Source organism: Agelaius phoeniceus, chromosome 2 (genome assembly GCF_051311805.1).
Source record: "Agelaius phoeniceus isolate bAgePho1 chromosome 2, bAgePho1.hap1, whole genome shotgun sequence".
Taxonomy (NCBI): Eukaryota; Metazoa; Chordata; class Aves; order Passeriformes; family Icteridae; genus Agelaius; species Agelaius phoeniceus.
Window position 1 is genome coordinate 19,092,500 of NC_135266.1, and position 8,735 is coordinate 19,101,234.

Here is an 8,735-nt window from a genome sequence, read left to right on the forward strand (position 1 = left end):
CTGACTTGTGCATTTTTTTCTGGGTTTGAGGTTAGTATTGCAAATTCTGCTACAAAGTAATTAAATAATATTTCTGAGCTTGTCTTCTCTTTCCTATTTTGACAAGTACTCATCATTTAGATTGTGAAAAGTATATTCCAGGCTGAAGCAGGAAATTCCTCATATAACCCATACATCTGCAATTTACAAGTGATCCTGAGTTTCATGGACATGAGCTATGAGATGAAACTAGAAATGATAGCCCAAACAGTGCAGACATTGCATGCCCTTAAATATGGCAGGTTTTAAATAAAGAAAAAAACTGACAGCAGATTTAAAATCCAGAAATTGTGGAGCTTAGTTCAATTAGAGGCAGATTTCAAACAGTGTTTAGAGCCTTAAATTTATCTGGGCTTATGGAAGCATTTGACAGATGCCAGTGCAATTCACTTTGGAACGTCTTGAAGGTCTATTGCATGCCAGCAAAGATCATGAACCTCATCAAAGTTTTATGCCAAGGTTCTGCTTGAACAGTTAAAGTAAATGGGAACTTGCATAAATGAGCTAATGAAACTCTCCTGTCAACCATACATTCATGCAAAATCCCACTGTCAGACATTGACATTATTACAATGAAAAAAAGGAATTAAAATTATATGAAACAAGTATGGGAAGCCAGAAAAACTGTACCAGAATACTAAAAGGATACTGTCAGCTCTAGCCTTCCAAATCACTAAACAAAAGCTTTGAAGACTGTCCCTCCCTACAAAAAAAGGACAAAGATACTTCCAATATAATATCCTCCAAAAATGGACCTACTGAGCAACTGCTCCCACTGTACCACAGTAGGGGACAATGACATCCAGACAATGGCATCTCATTAACTCACAGGAGGATGCCAAGCAAGGGCAGACACCTGAAGCAAAGAAAGTCATCAAGTACCAAAGCAGTACCTGGCCTTCAGCATCTTAAACAAATTTTCATCACCAATAGTCTAGACCATAGGTGTCCCAGGTTGTCCCTACAGCCAGGAGGAGGTGAGCCTCATAATGTGTCATGTACTTTTCTCTTCCAGCTCTGGGGACCTGCTGGGGGGCACCAACCATCCCTGCCTGCAGTTCCAGAGCTCCTCACAGTGGGAACTCAGTGGTGTGCAGATGTAGTGTGCACCCAAATCTTTACTCCTCCTAATGCATTCAGGATATGGCCGTGGAGTTGCCATGAAGAGAAAACCATACTGCAGACCAAAGTGTGGCTCTCAGAACATGCCTCCATGTCCTCTGTTCAAATGCAGATGTTGGGAACACACTGAAGGCAGAAGCAAGTGTCTAAATGACCTTAAGAGCAAATGCTTCAGTGAAGATCTAGGAATTGGACAGATTAACTGTACAAAGAACACCAAGACTAAAATAAAATGGCAATAAGTGACTCAGGAAAAAAGTCAAGTGTACTGTAACTGTATCACAGATAAAGACACAGCAGCTGCTAGAAGAGGAATGGATGGGACAAATAGACACTGCATTGGCACTCTGCATACAATTCTTAATCCAAACAGCCAGCCAGAGATTAAAGTTTTGTAGATTACTCCAGATAACTAGAGAACTTGCATTTTTCTTGCTCTGATTGCTCTGCAAGCTTTTGTTCATAAGAATGGACAAGTTATTCTTTTGTTGTCCACAACAAAGGTTGTCTCAGCCACAGTAAAAGTTTTTCTTTTCTCAGTACAAGGAGAAAAGGAGTTCCTGGCCAAGGAGTTCTCTTGTCCAGGAGCTGCAAAGACTCTTGCTGACTCTTTTCCCATCCCACAATGCTGCCCTTGCTGCTTTTGTAGGCTTCTCCTACAAGCTCTCTCACACCACTCAGCTCTCCCTCCCCTCATAATCTCCCACTCATACATGCAGAGACACCTGCTCAGCAAAATTTCTATTTCCAAGTGCTTTGAAATGCCTGACTTGCCTTTGCCTTTCATGTAGAAATAGTGATGGGTGGTTAAAGAGTACTATTTCCCTTCTGACTTTCAGGGAAGAATTTAATGGCTTCTCATAATCACTTTATATAAAGTGGTGGTACCAAACAGCTTCAAAAAGTTGTAATGCTGACTGCAATAGCAGATAGAGTTGACCTTGTCTGAGATATAAGGATATCTGATAGTGCAGAATTTCACTACATTCACCTGTCTAAACATGCAGATAGGTATCAGGTGGGATCTACAAAAATGCTGGCACCTACATTATTTTACAAAGCTACCCCTGAGGACCTGATTCAAAGCCATTGTAGTCACAGAGAAATTACTATTGACTTTATTAGGATTCAGTTGAGATTAATGTTGCACACTTCTTTGCTGCCCTTTGCTGTCTCTGTTCCTGTGACTTCAATTGTTCCCTCAAGGCATTGCAAAAAAAGGGATGGAAATGTTAGCAGCAATGCATGGGAAGTTGAATACTTGTCCTTCTCCTTTTGGCAGTATCTGTTTAACACAAAAAGAAAAATACTGTTTTAAAACTTAGAATTGTTCTGTTCATACCTATTAAATGCTGTTACATCTTTTAAAAAAGTCTAAACCAATGGTGAAATATTCCAACTTGTTGCAAAAGGAATAAACATGTATGCCACTTACTTCCAGCCTCAATAACTGGAGTAGGGTGACTGAAAATCTATTCCATGTTCCTGCAGCAAACATCATGTCCATGGAAATCATGTGCAAGTATTTGATCTCCTCAACACTGTAGAATTTATAAAAGCTGCCTTCAGTAAATATTTCCCAATATATCCAAATACCTGATGACAAGGAGTTTATGTCAAAATCTCCTTTTCTAGCTGTCCTAGGCACCAAACCAAATACACTAATTAAAATGTAACTGTATCAAGCAACCTGAATAAATAAGGGGACAAGTTTTTATGTTGGGTTTGCTTTTGGTTTTGTTTTGTAATTTTTTTATTGTTTTTTTGGTTGGGTTTTTTAAGGGTATGTGACTGGAAAATGTTTGAATTGGGCAGAAAAAAAAAGATTAAAAGGAAGATGGTATCAAAAACCAAAAAACAGGAGCCAATTACTTTATAATTTTGTAGTGTTAGAGAGAGGGGAAGGATGATAAATTGAAAGCAAGCGTAAAGGTGCATGATTGGTCTGCAAAGGAGAAGACATAATACTGTATTTAAAAAGCTTAAATCTGTGATGGTTAAAGAGGAATACTGTGTACAGAACTGCTCTGTATCAGACCTAATGTCTGCCCCAAGCTCATTGCTATGAAATCTTACCCACAATGTCACTAATGTGATTGAAGACCTATTTCCAGCATCATCTCTGCTAGCAGAGGAGAACTGACTGCAGAAACTCTGATCAGAACATGCTAGTGATGTTGTGATACTTGGTTTTCTGCTTTCAGCTGGAAAGGTAATCTGTCAAGTTGCCTTTTCCTCATATATTTAAGAAAAAAATACAGTTTCCTTTATGCAAATATCTAATTTTCTTTCAGTGATAGATCTACGAGGTTATTAAATTACTTGAAAACAGACATGTCAGCTTTTCTAAAGCTTGCGCCTTTATCAAGAACACCTAGCATTCACTCCTAAGAGTGAATAGAAGTTTGTACGTTCTTTGGTTTGCTCTTTGACCTATGTTATAACAGAATGATTACTTCCTCTGTATACAATGATTTTAGGGATTGTAACTCTTGAGAATGGTTTCAATACCGTGAGTGGATTTGCCTCTGGTAATTGAAAAATAAATCCTCTTCTCCCACAGCAGATGAACTCTCTACAACCTCTCCAGAGGCTATGACCTGCCTGAGGAAATCAGACACAGAAGGGATTCACTCACAGCTCTGCCAGTTTTTGAAAGCAAACAGCAGGTATTTTGTGGAGTCAGAATTAAAGTCTTCTTTTTTAAGGATGTATTTGAACACAAGATTTTCCAGAGCAAAGTTCAAGTGGAGAAGTGCAATTGAGGCACTTAGATCAAGGTGCTGGAGAGACACAGGCAGGGAGGCTCACACCCAGGCAGGGTTACTGGGAGACAATAACAACATGGTCAGGCTGGTGAGAGCAGGACTGCCCAAGTTCTGCAAAAAGATATTTTCCATAGGGCTCACTAAAGACCCAGTTCTTACCCCCAACAGTTTCCTTCAAGAATGAGAAGGTGTTGTACTGGAAAAGATGCTGATAGGCATGAGACCTAATCAGGTAAAGTAGGTGGAAGGCCTCTAGATACTGTCTCCATTAATCATTGCCATTAAATGTAATTCCTTCAGCTTTTTCAAATTTGAGAAAATTACATTTAATCTATACATGGGCTGAAGACATCTCCTGGTGACATTCTTTGCATTAAATGTGCCAATTTCAGTCCAGTATCAAAATCTCAAATTTCTCAAAACTGCTAAAATCCTCTACAAAAGTCATGCTTTTAGGATCAGTCTTTCTTTCATCCTCCCATGGCCTGACTTGAAGTCAAAGTTTGTTGATTCTACTTTTCACATACTAATCTTGTAGTACAGATCAAGCAGTGTGCTCATATTCTTTATTAAAGTGACCAAGGTGAAATTAGATTGCACTCTGGTCATTTTACTTCAGGGCAAACAACTTCACATGAATAGAACATGTAGAAAGTGTTTGCATTAGCTGTTAAAAACCTTCAAATCCTCTCCAGCAGTTTAAAAATTGGCTTGAAGGAGAAGTTTAAATGATGAAAATGTTATTGATTTCTCTGCATTGACAATTCAAAATTGATTTACACTAACAGCTGGATCACATGCAGCAACAAACCTGAAACATAACGCAGTTCTCTAGCACAGGTATTCCTACACAACACTGTGACACATAACCATGCAAATTAAAAATTACTCAAACCACTTACATAATTAAGAAAAAAAAATTTAAATATGAATTTGTGCTGAAGGAGATAACTTTTTACTTGTAGAAACGAGGAAGAAATGCTGGCAGCTAATGCAGTGGTTTTACTGGAGTTAGATGAAGAAATGTGTCTGAATATGCAATACAGGTGTGTGTCATCAGCATCACTGCAGACTGACATGAAGTGTTTCCTAGATGTGCTTTTATTTAATGCATATGCATACAAAATATCTCATACTGGATAGCTACCATGAGTTATTTTGTCATCTAAAATGAGAACAAAACATAATGACTAATGAGAATATTGACATTTGAGATCAATGTTAAGTCAGCTTGTTTGCTCTGCAGAAGAAGTTCCCTCAGAAAATACAAGGTAAAAGTGAAATAAGGAAGGAGAACAATAAAATGTGTTATGAAAAATAAGAAGTAAAATTCTTATGACCACGTGATGGTCATAACAGGTATGTGGTGATGAGCAGACAGGAATGTGAGGATTCAGGAAGAATTAACTGTCTCAACAATAGTCTTCCTCAAGAACTTAATACATCAAACTCAGATTCCAATCTTCCAATCATGGAATAGAATGGCTTGAGTTGGAAGGAACCTTATAGATAAAATAGCTCCAACCCCCTGCCATGGGCACAGACACCGTCCACTAGACCAAGTTTCTCAGGGCCTCATCCAATCTGGCCTTGAACACTTCCAGGGATGGGGCATCCACAACTTCTCTGGGTAACCTGTTCCAGTGTCTCACCACCCTCACAGAAAGGGTGAGGGTTCCTATTATCTAATCTAAACCCACCTTCAGTTTGAAGACACTCTCCCTTGTCCTGTCACTACACACCCTTATGAAAGGTTCCTCTTCGTCTTTCTTGTAGGCTCCCTTCAGATCCTCAAAGGTCACAATTAGGTCACCCCAAAGCCTTCTCTTCTCCAGGCTGAAAAATCCCAGTTCTTTCAGCGTTTCCTCAAAGGAGAGATGTTCCATCCCTCTGATCATCTTGGTGGCCTCCTCTGGACTTGCTCTAGCAGGTCCTTCCTGGGCTGGGGATCCCAGAGCTGGATGCAGTGCTGTGGGTGGGCTCTCACCAGAGTGGAGCAGAGGGGCAGAATCCCCTCCCTCACCCTGCTGGCCACGCTGCTTTGGCTACAGCACAGGACGTGTTTGGTTTTCTGGGCTGAAAGTCTGTAACATCAGCTTGGTGGTAGTGGGTTGGAGACAAAGAGACCACTCACCCCAGTGTTCATGTGGCAACAGAGAGAGTTTGTTCTCAAGCCCTTCCTTATAAAGGGCATTTGAAAAGCCCGGTGTGGATATTTTCATTGGTTTAATATCTACACCCCTTCAGGTTCTGGCCACTGAAGTGTCTGCAGCCATGGGAGAGATGTGATTGGGCAAAGCCCCTGTCAGTCAGCCCAGGGGCTGGTCAGCTTGCCAAGCACAAGCCAGCTTGTACTATGACATGTGGCAACACAAGTCTGCATGGCCAGGTCACATCAAGGCTCTCATCCACCAGCACCTCCAAGTCCTTCTTGGCAGGGCTGCTCTCCATCTGTTTATCCCCCAGCCTGTGTTGGTAACTGAGGGTTGCCCTGACCCGATGCAGCACCTTACATTTGATCTTACTAAACATCAAGATATTCCCACAGGCCCATTTCTTGAGCCTGCCCAGGTCTTCTGGATGAATCCTGTTCTTCAGGAGCACCAACTGCACCACTCAGGCTGCTGACATCTGAAAATTTGCCAAGGGTGCATCCAATCCCTTAATCTCATGCTCCAATTTGTAATGTTTCATTTAGCCAACATGCATTTTCCATTCATTTACACTACAAGAAATTTTCATATTCTGAAAAACAGTTGCATTTTATAACTACAGTGCAACAGCTACTGTGCTCTGCATGACAACATATTGCCATGGAGAGACAAGGCATAGAGGGAGAGGGAGAGAATGAGACAGAAGCTATAAATTATTTTAGTTATCAGGAATTTATGAACAGGAGTTAATACAATTTTAGACTATTTTTCCCCTGAACAATATTCAGTATATAACAAATCACAAAAGATCAGTTAAGGATACATAGAGGAAGACTCAGAAATTAGAGGGAAAAAACCCTAAAAAATTCACAAGGCAATGAGGTGTTAAGTTCTCTTTGTGTGCTATCCTGATTAGTTTAACTTTCATTTAAGTGGTCTTTGGGTCTGGAGAATTTCCCTTCTCCTTCAATCACTGTCTCTGGTCATCCTTCTCAAGCTTACACTTAGTGAAATGTCAACTCTACCTCCAGACCAAGAGGATTAGTTAAGAGGATTGCAAACAAGGCTTAGGCTGTGTTATGCCAAGTTTGCCTTTAAAGTCCTCTGCCCTGTAGCAGAATCAGAAAAAAAAAATGTGTAGATAGGTATGAGAACATGATTGAGCCTGTGAGCTTTATTTTTCCCAAGGAAACAATATTAGAGAGGATTTGTGAGTCTGCATCAGGTTGTCTCATGAAAGGACAGCCTAAACTGGAGAGCTGGACAAGGTGGAGGCATTGACACTACCCTTTTCTAGCACCCAGCCCTCAGTGCAGGATCACACTGAAGGAAGGAACTGGAACTCCCTGGGCCTGGCTCCTCCCACTTGAGAGGGAGTGCTTGTGGCAGGATTTGGGGTTTGACACGCTGAGCTTCTCTTTCTCAGTTTTGGCTTGCAGGTCAGCTTCCCACGGAGTGGGCAATTGGAGCATCTGCTCTTCTCCCTTGCTGGTCCTCCAGTCCTGTTATCACCCACACTAGTTTGAAGTGCCTTTCCATGAGACAGTAGAAAATGAGAGCTTTTATTTTTCTTTTGGAAAGAAGAAAAATATTCTCTTGGCCTATCCAAGAGAATTAAATATTTTTTCATTTTACATTAGTAATCACTCATTGTGTGTAAAATTACTAATACAAGAAAATTTTTAAGAACAGAGCCAGACTGGAATTGTCAATTAGTATTTTTTTGTTCCTAACAATAGAATATGTCTTTGAGAAATTATGTTTCTTTTGTGCTCTTAGGTTCCTCTTTCTTTGGAGCTAGTTGCCAACCTTTACAAAACTTTGAGTTATCCTTCAAAGTTCAGTCTGTCCCTCTCCCAGAGATCACTGGACTGAGTCAACATGCCAACCTACAATCCATCCTCACTCTTCCCTCTCTCTTTTCAGATCCAGCTGAGGTGCACATCAAAACCAAAACCCAAGATGGTCACCCACACAAGGGGCTTCTTTTCTCATGCCAGGTGCTAGAATGGGTCTTGGGTGGAATTGAAAAAGACATCCAGGGTAAAACAACAGAAGAGATGGTTTCTTGATATTAGAGAGATGGAAGCTAAAGCCACTAGCTTTTGCTCCCTTTTTCATCACCTCTTTGACACACTGGTGAATACCATTTGTGGCTTTAGGTGCAGGCTATACATCACTTCTGCTTCTTGCAGCAGCCCAAATTTCTGGTTGATTTTCAAAGACAAATAGTCAAGCTCTGGGATTTTGATGAGCTGATGCCAGTGTTGCCTGAGGTGGGATTTAGGACACTAAAACACACTCTGTCACAGAGATGATGTGGAACTTCTGACAGGAACATGCAAGGTGAGAGGCTACAGGGAAGTATGGAAGGACTTTGACATTTCTTTTTCCAAAGGAGCAAGGATCAATAAAATTCTTTCTTTGGAAGTTCTTTCTTTTGCATCATGAACAGAAGGATAGACAAACAAGAACATGGATTAGTGAGTGTTTTTCCTAAGTTAATACTAGAACTAAAAGTAAATCCTAGACCAAGGTAATTAGGTTAAGAAATTTTATTATGTACAGAATGCAGGATTCAGCTGCAGTGTTTAGGAGCATAATCTTGTATGAATATAATCCTTCCACCTGGACTTGTGGACCTCAAATATTG